Source organism: Megalobrama amblycephala, linkage group LG1, assembly GCF_018812025.1.
Source record: "Megalobrama amblycephala isolate DHTTF-2021 linkage group LG1, ASM1881202v1, whole genome shotgun sequence".
Lineage (NCBI taxonomy): Eukaryota > Metazoa > Chordata > Actinopteri > Cypriniformes > Xenocyprididae > Megalobrama > Megalobrama amblycephala.
In genome coordinates, this window is record NC_063044.1 from 10,181,645 (window position 1) to 10,197,298 (window position 15,654).

At 35.9% G+C, this 15,654-nt stretch overlaps 1 protein-coding gene across 1 annotated transcript in view; it reads left to right on the forward strand.

The window, feature by feature from the left end:
- Positions 1-15,654, forward strand: part of LOC125250578 (NACHT, LRR and PYD domains-containing protein 12-like) — a 129,535-nt gene that overhangs the window by 11,795 nt on the left and 102,086 nt on the right. The window contains 2 exon segments of the mRNA XM_048163219.1: positions 6,598-6,670; positions 9,979-10,082. The gene's annotated coding sequence lies outside the window, so the exon portion shown is untranslated.

A 15,654-nucleotide genomic window follows, 5' to 3' on the forward strand; every position in this document is an offset into this window, starting at 1 on the left:
TCTACACATAAAGATGCGATTAAAAGCCTAAACTTTCATTAAACAAGAGTTAACGTTAGCCAACTTCTTCTGAAAACGGTTGAGATGCTAACAGACTTTTTCAAAGACACTAAATCATTTCTTTTGAGTAAATATTCAATAGAAGTGTGTCAATTACACTTAAGAAAAGTGTCAGAAACATTTTTATATACTATTTGTGTGATTTTATGGACTAAACTTGCCTAAAAGCAGTGAAAACAACAGCGAGACGGAGTCTTGCTGCTTGACGTTTCCCCGTTTCCATGGCAACTCAGCGTTTGAAAGCGATTCGAACATTCAACGCGCACGCGCATTAAAACGCCCCAGTCACGCAGCATTTATAAACATAAACGTAGAATTATAACATTAAATAAATACATCGATAATTAAAACAATACATAATTTAAAATTATTAAATAATTCTTAAATAATTAATTTAAAATGCATTTTGTAGGTCTATCGACCCGTTCATGCAAAATGAGACAAAGTGAAACTTTAAAAGAACTTTTTTTATTTTATTTGAAAACGTGATTGGAGTATTTTTATACCAACACTTTACTTTTGTTATATATAAAGCCAGTTTTTCGTGCTTTCAGATTCTCTTTAACTGTAAAAATAATAATAATAAAAAAATAAATGTACAATATATTAGATTTTTTTTCATGTCCACTACAATGGGCACCAGGACTGAAGCAACAAAAAAATCATATTTTAACCATACAGTATTATGAGCTAGAGTTCAAACACAGTATGTGAACTAGCGTTGAAGATTTTGAATATAACACATACAGTGGTGGTCAGAATTATTGGCACCCTTGGTAAATATGATCAAAGATGACTGTAAAAATAAATCTGCATTGTTTATCCTTTTGATCTTTAATTCATAAAATGAGTAAAAATCTAACCTTTCATTGAAGGAAAAGAATTGAAAATGGGGGGAAAATAACATTATGAAATAAATGTTTTTCTCTAAAACATGTTTGCCATAATTATTGGCACCCCTAGAATTTTTTAGGAGTAAAATATCTCTGAAGTATATTCCCATTCATATTTACATTTTTTTAGCACACCAGGGTGATCATGAACATGAAATTGTCCAGCCATGACATCCTGTTCCACAAGAGTATAAACATGAGGAAACACAAAGACCAAATTCCCGTAATCATTCATCACAATGAGTAAAACCAAAGAATATAGTTCTGATGTGCAGCAAAAGATTGTTGAGCTTCACAAAATAGAAAGTGGCTGTAAGAAAACAGCTAAAGCATTTAAAATCCCCATTTCCACCATCAGGGCAATAATTGAGAAGTTCCAATCAACTAAAGATGTTACAAATCTGCCTAGAAGAGGACGTGTGTCTAAATCGTCCTAATGCGCAGTGAGGAGGAGAGTTTGAGTGGCCAAAGACTCTCCAAGGATCACAGTTGGAGAATTGCAGAGATTAGTTGAGTCTTGAATCTCAGAAAGCCTAAAAAATTATCAAAAGCACCTACATCCCCACAAGTTGTTCGGGAGGGTTTCAAGAAAAATCCTCTGCTCTCATCCAGAAACAATCTCCAGTATATTAAGTTGTCAGACAAGACTGGAACTTCAAACGGAACCGGCTTCTATGGTCAGATGAAATTAAAAAAAGAGCTTTTTGGCAGCAAACCCACCAGATGGGTTCACCAAAAATTCACAAAATTCTAACCTTTCATTTAAGTAAAACAATTGAAAATGGGTGGAAAAGCTTATTATGAAATAAATGTTTTTCTCTAGTTCATGTTGGCCACAATTATTGGCACCCAATTATTGCAATGTCCTATTCCCAAGATAACAGCTCTGAGTCTTCTTCTATAATGCCTGATGAGTTTGGAGAACACCTGAGGAGAGATCAGAGACCATTCCTTAATACAGAATCTCTCCAGATCCTTCAGATTCCAGCTCCATGTTGGTACTTCTCTTCAGTTCACTACACTCATTTTCTTTAGGTTTCATGTCAGGGAACTGGGATGGCCATGGCAGAAGCTTCATTTTGTGCTCAGTGACACATTTTTGTGCTGGTTTTGATGTTTGTTTTGGATCATTGTCCCAACGGATGATCCAACCACAGCCCATTATTGGATTTCTAGCAGAAGTGGTCAGGTTTTGAGTTTTTATCTGTTGGTATTTGATAGAATCCATAATACCATGTATCTGAACAAGATATCCAGGACCTCCAGCAGAAAAACAGGCCCACATCATTAAAGATCCAGCAGTATATTTAACCGTGGGGATGGGGCACTTTTTATCCATGTGTGCACCAAACCCATCTGGTGAGTTTGCTGCCAAAAAGCTCTTTTTTAGTTTCATCTTACCACGGAAGCCAGTCCCATTTGAAGTTCCAGTCTTGTCTGACAACTGAATATGCTGGAGTTTGTTTCTGGATGAGAGCAGAGGATTTTTCTTGAAACCCTCCCGAACAACTTGTGGGGATTTAGGTGCTGTTTGATCATTTTTTTTAGGCTTTCTGAGACTCAAGACTCAACTAATCTCTGCAATTCTCCAGCTGTGAGAGTCTTTGGCCACTCAAACTCTCCTCCTCACTTCACATTAGGACGATTTAGACACACATCCTCTTCCAGGCAGATTTGTAACATCTTTAGTTGATTGAAATTTCTTAATTATTTCCCTGGGGATTTTCAATGCGTTAGCTTTTTATATAATCGATGTTATATTTTCGACGTCGTTCTGATGTACCAATCAAATAGTGAACGTTGAATCAACATTGAAATTTGATTGATGACTGATACTGATCTTTACAACCAAAAATAAATGTTGAATCGACGTCTGTTTGCTATCTGGGTTGATGTTAAACTCGATCTTAAAATGTTAACTAGTATTTCAGAGAGTTGTAATGCATGTAAAATGTTAATCTTCATATAACATCGAGCTCTAGGATTATTTACAATCTGAAATATACAAAGTTGAAATGTAAACATTTAAAATAAAAGCTAAATTCTTCCTAATAAATACTAAATACTACTAAACGCTTCTGTAGGCCAGGCGTCGATTCACGATCAGCTTTAGTGAGAAGATTGATTATGACATACAGATGTATTTTTGATGGCTACAAAAATGCCGATCAAAGTTGTTGGTTTGTTTTATTTAAATGGTAAATATAAATAATATAACAAGATAAATAATACGACAAATAATGTCTGATAATTTTCTATTAAGTGTTTTAAAACTTTCCACTCCAAATACAACCTGCTTTTCCCAGATTTCCCAAAATGATAAATGGGGATTATAAAAATAGTATTGGGTGGATTTTTACCATTATAGGCTGGTTGTTTACACACACTGTGGACACACATCTGTGTTCAAACACCTTAAAAAGTGAATTTTGCATAATAGGTCCCCTTTAAGATAAATAAAAAATGCATATTTTTTATCATTACTATATACAACTTTCTTTTTTTTTTTTTCAAATATATCCCATGAAAGTATTCTCACTGATGTTTTTTGGACCACATTTTTTTCATGTTACTTTAATTGGCTGCACTTACTGATCCTTGACAAAGCCCCTGAAAGCAATTTAGATTCTGTTCCTCACTCTCAGCCTCAGTGCCATGCAGTTGAATGTAGATAAGGCTAGTGGTTAGGGTGACCACCATCAAACAAATCAAATGTGGGACGATTACTAAGTTTGTGTGGGACAATGTGGGACATGTTACCAACATTAAAACACAACCTGAAGCTAATATATAATGTCTATCTAACTTAAAGACAACATTTTGACAATGTAACATAACATGTCTTTATTTTACATGTAATTTAAATTAAACATCACTGACCCTAAAGGCAGCAGGCATCATGCAGATAACTATTTTTTAATAAGGTTACCAGATTTCTGAAATGGAAATTGGGGACATTTCCTATGTAAAAATATCACCAAAATCACATTTGATATTATCTATTTATTAAAAAACGGGGACAATACATTTTTGAATGTTTTTGTTTTTAATTGTTGTGGGTTCCTTATAGGCCATTATTACATTAATAATTATGATTTAGTTTTATTATTAGGATTTTTGCTCTGGTTTTAATACAATTCACCAAAAAAAACTTTTACACGATTAATAGTAACCACTGTAAAAGCAGTTCAAAACAATATGCCTATTATAACATTAGTAGGACTTTACAAAAGCACATTACATTGCAAAAATAAAACAACATAAATAAGATAAACATAAAATGGCATTAACAAATATTTTTTAACATTATTGAATTTAATAATTTTCACAAATGTATCACAAATATGCAGATTTAAATTTTAAATTTATATTTACACCACCAAAAAAAAAAAAATCTATTTTTTTTCCGGACAAGCTACTGTTTTACTCATACAAGTGAATGACAAGGCTTACTGTCGAGCCCTGTATAAAGTCCTAATGGGCCGCGTTTCAGTCACCATTTTATGTTGTCTGACAACAAAAGCAGAAAAATATATAGATGAAACAATTTTATTGGGAATTTGGCTGTATTAAAACATATTATGTGAGCAAAAAGGGTAGCACCAGAGAAGCAAACAAATTGCCGCATGACGTCATCTATCGACATTTATATAATATTCATTAGGACTGATACAGAGGGCAGGGAAAGCAGACATCTTATACGCAGACAACACACTGGGTAATTATGGTCATTCTGATATGATCCCCATGTCCAAACCTGTTTGATGGTGCTGACATTTCAGTTTGCACAAACCCCACCTTTATCAAATAGTACAGACTCCAATAGACTTAAGATAAAAAGAGAAAGAAACAATGGCTACAGTAAACATAACATAAATCAGCAGATGTGTTACATTAATTTTTTGCAGTACATTACATACAATTGTACAATTTGTTGTGAAGTTACTCATATTTTGAATTGTATACACATGGTCAGTGACGGTGACACAGAAAGGCCACAATGTACAGTTCCAAAACGTTTAAATGCACATGCGCTGGTCTCTGGACACAACTTTTTCTTGACATGAACAATGATTTAAAAAAAAAAAAAGGACATTGTAACACTAAGTGCTTTTCATTGACTTTGCACCTGTACTTTGCATTATGATTATACAGTTGAATCCAGGATGCGATTTGTAGGGGGGATTTCCCCCCTTCTGGTCTATTTATCCCTGCCTCTGCTGAATTATCCCCGGTGGGGATAAAAAAAAAAAAAAAAATCCCTCCCGGGTGATGCTACTCCACAAAACACCAACAGAGTATAAAATACCAAAAATAAAAATCTTTTTTTAAAACATCGCCAAGTAAAACGCTGCGTTTATATAGAACGGTCTCTTTACGAACACAACAAACGGGACACTTTTCAGATGCGCATTCCGACTTCCCCTCAGCGCCAGACGCAAGTCAAATGAGCGCGGAAAAGGTAACGTTAGGTGATGACGAGGGAGCTTCAGTTGAACAGCAGTGAACTGCGGTCAGATGAGATGTTGTCAGGCTATGTAGGTAAAACTCAGAAAAATTAACATGACTGTCCAATCAGCCGTTATACTGTGCTCGTGGCGCGCATTCAAGAACTGCATGCGCAAATGCGCCGGCGCGCGCTGCATAAACTTTATTATAGCTTAAATAAAGCGCAAAAGAAACTACGAGCAATGACTGTTGTTGTGCTGTTGTAAGTTAAGTCATGAATTTACCAAACATGCGATTAAAGCTGCCTCAAAACTGTGGATGTATGTATTTGTTGACATGGTTTTAAAGCTATTGTTATCCAATTTGTTGGCCTTAAAACGTCTTAAAAATGCACATATGTACACCAGGGAAATCTAACTTTTCTTTGGAGCATGCCCCCGCATCCCCCTAGGAAACTACATTTTCTGACCTCGGGAATTTTGAAACCCTGCGTACGGCCCGGCTTATATTCTATCTAATGAAATCTGAGGTAAACGTGTATTTCTACAAATCTGCGCACTTTTGGACTAAAAGTTTGTATGTGTATGCACTGTGATCAAAAATAAATGGGGCCAAACGTGATGTAAAGGTTTGTGTCTCGTTATTCTATTAATAACTACCGATTGATTTTGCATTTCTATCAGAAATTAAGAATTATTCATATCATTGTAGATAGTGGTGCAAATATCTAAGCTATCTAATACTTCAAATCTCAAGGTTAAATCAGAAGATTTTTTGTAAAAATGTGTCTGTAACAGCTGCCAAAAATAGTATATAGCTCCACTGTGGTTTTTAACAAATAACCCCCCCAGGCTGTTTAGAGCAAATTCTATTGGAAAATCGAAAAATCCTCAGACCCCAGACAGGTTAAAGTATAAATAATGAAGTCTCACAAATTCACATTTAGTGCATTCACATTTAAAACCTATCGCTGTCCAATCAAACATGACACAACACTATAAATATCTTGGACTGACCCTTGATACACTTTAGACATTCAAAGCATATTTTTACAGACTTGTAAAACAACTTCTAACTAAGTTCAGCAGCGTTTGCTGAGAATGAACCTTTCATTGTAAATGACTGAAGAACAAATCAGATGAGAGTTTAGATGACTGACTGTCATTCTTCTCATTCTCACGTCTCTTCCTGGTAGAGGTGAAAGAAATATCAGAGCTGCTGTTCAACACAACAGATTCAGAGGAAGAAAAAGACATACAAATACTGAGGTGAGTGTTTCATCTTTCTACTGTTGTTTTCATTTATGTGTGTTGTGTTATGATGTGTCATTGGTCACTTTATGCTTCTGAGAGTTGTTATGCTGTGCTTAAGTCATTCTGATTTTTTTTTAATCCTCTTTATATCATGATCAAACGGATGATCAAGTGTGTCTTTGTAAGTCAATCACAGAAAGCTGCACATTCTGATATTGTTGTCACATGGTATGAAATCACGGTTTCTCATTTTACTGTTTATTATTGCATCTGTGATTCTTAAAAAGTATTTCTTATCATGTGCTCTTCACTCTTTGAGAGAGAAACTATCACTCAACAGATTCATGCATCTGCAGACAGTTTTGATGTATACTGTGTCTATATAGTAAACTCTATGAAAGACTCATTCAATTAAACGTGCAGCAATTTTACTTTATTAACACTCTTTTACTAAAGTTTACTGTAAGTGTTGAACACAACAGAGTTATAGAAATATATACAACTCCCGAATATAAAACTCCCATTACAAAAATAAAGTGTTCATAAATGCATTTAGTTTGTTCAGTTTTCAGTGTAGATCTGTGTGAGACTGGAAAGGCTTAATAGCTTTATATCATCCAGTGCTTCCCACACATAGACTTTACTTGGGTGGGCCGCCCAGGTATATTAACGGCTGCCCAAGTATATTTGGAGACAGATTTATGCTTTTATTATTTTTATCCTCTTATACTTTTGTATCCACCCAAGATAATGAAACCATCTGCGATCGATTAACTAGTGGAAAATCTCCCCTCACCCTACGCGTTTCGTACCTGCTCGTTATGTGTGCTTCAGAAATGTTTACTCGAGCTGACATTCCCACGTGTGCTGCAGATACGTGGTAAATATTTCACAAAGAGCGGTGCATGTTGCAAAGTCACAAGGCTGCGCTGTTGCGTGTTCTACACTTCTACAGGCTCACACAAGGCTTCAGACTGCTTCAAAGTGATCAGCCTGCAATAGTACAGACATTTCAAAATAAGAGTCCCAGTGTATTTCGGGCTTGTTTATAATTAAAAGTCACACGCTAAATTTTTTTTTTCTTCTTCTGGACATTATTGGTATTTTGGGTTCACAATAATTTGTATTTAATTTGATTTCCATTTAATTCATAGTAAATTATTGTAGTCTCCCCCACAGGAAGAAAAGACTAAGAACATTATTTGACACATATATTATTCATTTATAAATTTTACTGGTAAAATCTGTGTCCCATTCACTGAGAGAGACACTATATGACAGCAAGGAGAACATAGGAAAAGGAGAACCATTTAAATGCTGTAATTTTGCATAATTTACAATGCATAATAATTAGTGGTGTGCATAGATTAATTTTTTTAATCTAGATTAATCTAGATTAAAATGGCTCATTTGAATTCTGCTGAAGACATTCAGAATATGTGAGATACCCAAATTGTCCCTGCGTCCCAATGTCCGTACTATCCATCCTAAATAGTATGTGAGATTAAAATAAGTGTGTCCCAAAGCATAGTATGTTTAAAAGAGTATGCCAAAAGTCCCCGGATGGTCTACTATTTCCGGTAGATTTTCAAAGTGTGGATCCGTGCACACTATAGAGGCTAATATTGCCCACAACCCATTGCGCGTTGGACGCGGATTCAGTTCAGAACTACAAACACGAGTAAAAAGTGTTAAAAACTACAAAACATGGCGAATATGCACGATCGACGCTGAGAGGTTGTTTGAGTGACTAATAATCAGTTCAAACTGATAGAAAATATTTATTTTAATGTTATATGTGTTATTTTTCATCTGCAAATACCAATGTGGACTTTTATAAAGATCTGATTGGCATTAACTTTTAAATGCATCATTATGCATTAATATGAGGAGAGTTCTCCACATGAAAGACTCGCGACTGCAGATCAACGTGCTGCATTTCTCTCTGATACGGTAGGAAATTAGCTAAATGAAATGTGGAGGATGCAAGATGATTGACAGGGCAGTTTACGGTGACAGGATGCGACAGAGAGCAAAGATGCAATTATATGACGTGACAGTATGTCCCAAAGCTTGTCTACTCTTTTGCTACACACTCAAAAGTACTTTTTGTTCACAGAAAGAGTACATACTTTTAGGGCGTAGTATAAGTAGGCGAATTGGGACGCAGCAAATGACTAAAAGTAATCCGCCATTTTGTCCAACAAAGCAGATAGGAGTTAGAAGATTAACCTCAGTGGAGTTAAACTTGAAAAATTGTGTATATTGACATCTTTCCGCGTTTGAAACAACATTGATTCTCATGTTCATTCATGTTTATTTGATGCTATAAATGGACTCGTAGTAAGAGATGATCGGTTTAACGTACGAGCCTCTTGAGCTGAGGCGCTACAGCAATCTGTCACGACCATGGTCACGACATATTAAAGAGCCACAAAACGGTTTTTATTGTTTGAAATTCTTAAAAAAAACTACACAGTTTGAAAGCTGGGACTTTGTTCAATATCATAAGTAACCTGCTCTGTCTTGTCTGTCGTCATGTTGTCAGTGTCCTCTTTGCTCCGTGATGCATTTATCACTGTGTGTGGCGTCACAGCGCCACGGCTTGTCGGACAAAGCAACAGTAACTAAGGGGGGCGGGTCTTTGCGAAGGGTCAATTCGGCTATGTATACATCCGCGCTAAACTATCAAGGTGAAAGTCATCATAGCTTGCGTAGTATAGACCCAGCTCCCAACCCAACTTTGAGAATAGATTAACGGCGATATTTTTTTTATCGCCCGATAAGAGTCTCACGTTAACGCCGATAACGGCCCACCAATAATAATAATGCATAATATTATTATGTAAATAAATGTAATAGTATGCTATGTAATTAAAATTAATCTCAATAAATAAAAATACTGTTAAAAATCACACATTATTTGTTGTTTGTCACATGTAGTAGACCATTTTTGTGCCGTGGGTATAGGAAGATTTTTCATCCGGCTACCACTGCAAGTATATTTCAAACCTGTGGGAAGCACTGTATCATAATAATGATTTATAATAAATTCACACATAATCTGTGCTTTTGTGCATGTGCTGAAAACCTCTGAATCTCAGAGACATTTATCTGAAGTAAAGTAACCCTGAAACATGATCCAGAGACATAAAGCTTTTTTCTGGAAACTTCTCCACCTGTTTAAATGGTCATGAAACCCCTGAACACATTTTTTGAACTGTGAGCAGATATGTATAGGCTGCACATCATTGAAAACACTAAAGGTTCTCATTTATTTTATTTAAAAGTTGAAATTAGTTTTTTTTTTTGTATTTTTTCAGAGCGATTTCTGTCTTCCGGTTTGAAAAGCAAAGTCGGAGCAACGTCACAAAATCTGACGTCATCATGTACTTCCGGCAAGATTCGGAGTGCTGATTGGCTCCAAGTATGGGCTGGTCGAACATGCTGACATCAACAGTTTCTACATTTATTCATGAGAAAAAGCTCATTCAATCCAATCACTGCGCTGTAGCATAAGATTATAATCGTGGTATTATGCATGAGGAAGTGTCACTTCTCTCGCCTCGGTTTCTTGTCATTCAGAGACATATCGTTGGTGTTTGTTTCCTCACTACAACACAATGTGTTTTCCTGCGACGTGACCAGAGCAGAAGTTTGGGTGCATGTGGTTTGTTTTGCTGTAAGCTACCAGCACAAATGGAAAATATGTTTGCATGAGATCGCATTACAGCGGAGAATTCAAATGTCACAAAAGTGCGGCTCATTCTCCTCTGCATTCAAACACGCGAGCCGCGTTTAAAGTTTTTTAAGTTTTATCCGTGTTTAAAGTTTTTATAGACATATTTCACACATTCTCCTGCACCAAGACACGCCCTCCGACGTCCACTACAGAATTTCACCACACAGTTCATCTTCGTTATGGTCCCATATACAGTTTTGGGTGTTTTGGGTGTTTGTAAAGCTTCAAGTGCAGTTAATTATTTGACATGCTATACGTGCAAATAGATACAGAGCCCTGCATAGGCTATGACATGCAAGAAAAAAATTAATAAATTGTGTGCAAGATTTACTAATTCATTCCCTCGATTTATAAATCATGCGAATGATTTATAAATCGAGGGAACAAATTAGTAAACCGTGTGCACAATTTAGTAAATGGAGGGAACGAATGAGTAAATCGTTCGCACGATAGATAATAGTTCGCACTATTTATTTTCCCTCTGTGGGGCTCTGTAAATAGACAACGGTGGCTACAAATTCTCCAGCAACAGAGGGCTGTTTCATAAAAGATGCTAAGAAAAGCGAGGATTAAACTCCAAAACCTGATTTGAATTAACCTAACAAATGAGTTTGGGCTAAAACGGTTTCATAAAAGGTAATTGAAGTTTACGCAGTCCCACTAATTCAATCCAGGTTCACCTAGTCAAGATAATTTCGCATGCACGATTTTTTTAAGCAGCCCTAGAGGTCGATCATGGATCAAATCGATCCACCATATAAGGGCATACATTTTGTGCTATTTTATGCGTTTGAGACATGGTGTTTGATCAGTGCATAACTTACTTTTCACAAGTTTATTCTCCATCTGTAAATGTTAGAAAGTAATGCAAATATTTCCATTTTGCGGCTAAACTTCACAGTGAACGAGCGCTGCTGCGCGCTAAACAGACGGGACGCAATAGAAGCGCAATAATTCTAAAATATACATTTCGCTAAAATATTTGATGTTGGACATTAAATGTGCCTTATGTACAAGTTTAAACCTAAAATGTATTTTTTATGACAGTAGCTGTAAATGGACTATTGTAATGCGGTAAATCGATATACTTTGGGACAATTACTGAATTTAGATTCATCTTACCAATTAAAATTTAGTCTGTGCATATTTATTTTAATTTTTAATTTTGTGATTTTAATTTCTGCTCTTCTAATAACCATAAAGAGTACCACTGCCAAACAAAACCAGAGAGAAATGTATTAATATATTTTAAAACAATATAAATAAATATTGGGCACAAAACATTTAGCCAGTAAGAAAGGAAAACCTGTAGGTTTTACACACACACACACACACACACATATATATAAATATAAATTCAGGTTGATTGGGACACTTTTTCCCAGTTATTTCAATAGCAAAAAGTGTCCTAATCAACCTGAATTCCATATATATATATGCATGTCACTTCTGCAGGCCACATCTTACTCTGTCACTCTTTTCTTTTGCTGGCTCTGAAACACTCACTTGGTATTTCTCCTGCTCTTTGTCTAGCAAAAAATCACTCATCACTTAATGAAAGCTTACAAATGAAGGCCTGATTGTTTCAGGGGCCTTGACACAGGTTTATTGATTTTGAATTTCTGTGTTACTTTTGCTATATTTTCACGCTTAAAACAATGATTTGGTAATCCTCTTGTATTCTTCTGTGCTAAGAAATAAGTCTCTGACAGTTCTCTCCCAAGTGCTTCCATTGTTGTCAGTATTAAGTCTGAGAATGATTCAGTGGGCTATATAACACTTAATTTTTAAGAAATTACTTCTCTTTAAATGTTTTGTTTCTCATCATACTTACCTTTTAATAAAATATTAAAATAATAAAAATGTCTTAAACTTACACCAATATATATTTTTATTTAGCACAATTTAGTAAATGTGTGTATTATATATATATATATATATATATATATATATATATATATATATATATATATATATATATATATATATATATATATATATAAAATATACACATAATATACACACACACACACACTATATATATATATTATATATATGTTAATAAAGTCAAATAATTGTATGTGAGAGAGTCAGTTGTAATATCATTGCGTTCCTATTGGTCAGTGTTAGAGGAGCTCAGCTTAGCCTGACAGTTAGCCTGCTCCGGAGCAGGCTAGCTGCAAAGTGTAAATCTCCATAGTAACTTAATGTAAATTAATTTAGCCTCCCTTCATGCAACCGAGTCAGGGCTAAATTCAGCCAGGATAACTGGAAAATCCCAGCTTAATCCCTTATCTTGCTTTTGTGCAATACCCCCCCAGGCCTCCTATGCACTTTAATTTGGCAACATTTTATTCATGCCACCGCGACAAACTCAGAGGTACTAGATGAGAGATGAGGTGAGAGGAATTTGATTTGTGACTTCTTGCTTGACGCTTGCTCTCTTGTTTGCCGTCAAGCGGTTGACTATACTGCCGTATGTGTATTATGTGTCCTGTAGCAAAATACGGCGAAAAATTCCACATGACGTCAATAGCGTGATTAAGGTGTGTAAATGTCTATAATGCACTCTAAAACAGGCAATAATGCAATAATGTGACTAAAGTAGGAATACTCCACCTGTCTTAATTCGATTTGTGTTTGCTTCGAGTATGACTTTAGTCGGATTAAAGGCAGGGTAGGTAAAAAAATGTATAAAAAACTTTTTTTCAAAATTTGTTTAAACTTTATTTATATATCAATACATAATTAAAATGTAAGTACTCTGAAAAAGAAAGTATAAAAATCGAGTGTCTGTAGACCTCTCACGACTGTTTTAAAGACAGCTCATTATTTCCATTCACTCCACCCCCTCCCTTCTGGGCTCCTTCCAAAGCCACGCCCCAAAACGCATGAACGCGCGACTCCGACCACTGAGCTGGAAGACGCATTATTTACCTGAGACGAGCGGAGAGGAAGGAGCACAGTGCATGTAGTGACATCATGTCAGAATCACATGTAATAAAAATAACTTTATAATTATGAAGATAAACAAACAAGATGTATTTTAGTACTCACTATCAAGCTAGCATATTGATATTGGTAAAGTTTAAAATATATATTTTTTGATTTGCTAACGAGCTAGTTATCTATAAGGCAAAGCTAAAAACAGGTTGCATGATACACGTTTTTCCATTACCATCATTTACACTGTGATGAAGATGAATTTCGTGTAAGATTCATAACATATACGTTGTTCTGCATGTAAGAGTTTCCATGATGAAAGCATTGTTGACTCTGATGAGGACTACACTCCAGAGTCAAGTAAGTTACCGCTTTGCAGACACAAAATAATAACACACACATACAACAAAGTGTGTACGACACACACAGATACAAGATAAAGACATCAGTAAACATAGGTAGAGAATATAAAAACAAAACAAGGTAAACTTACAGGTGAACATGGTAAAAGAGTTAGACAGGGTAAATATAGTTCTAAGAAAAGTTCCTAGATGCGGAGTAACGTTAGGCCTACTATCTGTTAAACATGTATTTAGTTATCTAAAGCAAAAATATGCACAATTCAACACTATAGCTATCATCTTGAGCTAGGCCTATAGATTATTTATCGTCTCTACTTCCGGTCGCTAATTAATGTTATGTTAGCTATATTACGCAGCTACGTGTGCTAATGACACATGCTTCATGAAAAAATAAACAAAAAAATATGTATGATCAAAATACAAAAAGAAAGATTTACCTGTCCAGCAGAAATAAAGCCATCAAGGAGTCACTTTTCAGCCCCTTGAGTTCCCTCAGTTCTCGCCATCGCTGGAAAGCCACGCCAATATTAACTCGCGTTTTATTTCTTTGTTTATCCAAAGACTTTTTGTTCATTGCCTTTTCTTGTACTGTTCCTGTCTTCCTTTTTTTGCCTGGTTTGCCTTCACTAACTGCATAGGCCGGTACTGTGAATTTTGCTTGCTGTTTCTCTGCCATTGTTTTGGTATTCCTAGGATCCGTGCCTCTTGAATTCCTCAAATCAAACGTGCGCGCGCAAGTGGGCAGGTCATGTGTGGCAAAAGGGTGGTTGCCATGGTTGCGAGAGAGTGACAGTCGCCTAAGCCAATCCTATGTTTCGTCCCGAATGGAAATAATGAGCTGTGTTTAATACAGATTAAACGGTCTAGAGTCACTCGATTTTTATACTCTTTTTATCAGAGTACTTACATTTTAATTATGCATTGATATGTATAGAAAGTTTAAACAAATTTGGAAGAAAGTTGTTTATAAATTTTTTACCTACCCTGCCTTTAAGTTAATCAAAAATTCCTGATTACATGGTAGTTTCTTAATCAGAGCAGGGCCGTGCACAGACCTTTTGAGGGGCATGTGCTGAAACTGAAAAAGGGCAACCATCCCCCCCCTATTTGTAGGCTATTGGCTATGACTAACTTAGATGGCAAATGCTAGTCCCCTCCCTCTCTCTCCGCCGCCAGTCTCAGGCCTCAAATGCATAAAATATGAAACTTTATAGACATACTAGTGTTTCTTTCGTAAAGACAACGTTGTACAAGATATTTATTTACCATTGCAAGACAGTTAGCTGCTCTGCTGTGGAAGTTCAGTTTGCTGCATTCAGGGGGCGGAGTTAAGAGGTTTGACTGATAGTTTGAGCGGAACCAAAACGATTTTGTCACAGTCTCTTTTTAATACCTTTATTAGGCTAAATATATTTACAAATCAGACAGACAGACGTAAAAGGTGACCGATCGCATTGATTGAAGAAAATTTTATTGAAGAAAATAAATAAATAAAATAAAACACCTCCAAAAAAATGGCACTTCGGAGTGTAAGGACAAAAAGGGCATGTGCTCTGCACAGGTTGAGCCCTACCTGTGCACGTGCCTGAATCAGAGTATTGTCTTAATCGTGTTAATATCGGAATATTGTTGTCCATGTAAACCAGTGGTGTAGTCGGGGCGATACGCATGCTTACTTTTTGCTCAGGGCTGTTTGCGTATTACGACTTCTAAGGGTCAGTATTTGCGTACACCCACTTGTATTTTGCTTCGAAAGTCCATAAAATATTGTCCTGTTAGCTTCCCCTATAACTGTGTGTTCAATGCTGTTGTGTAAACTCACGATTCTTTGTTGGAATTGGTGCATGAGCACTTCTGTCATTCTACTTTTTCCCGCTCATCATCGGCTAAAAACCACAGTGCGTGTTCGCGCTGCAGTGAGAGACTCCGATCAAAGCCACTTGGTGTTTTGA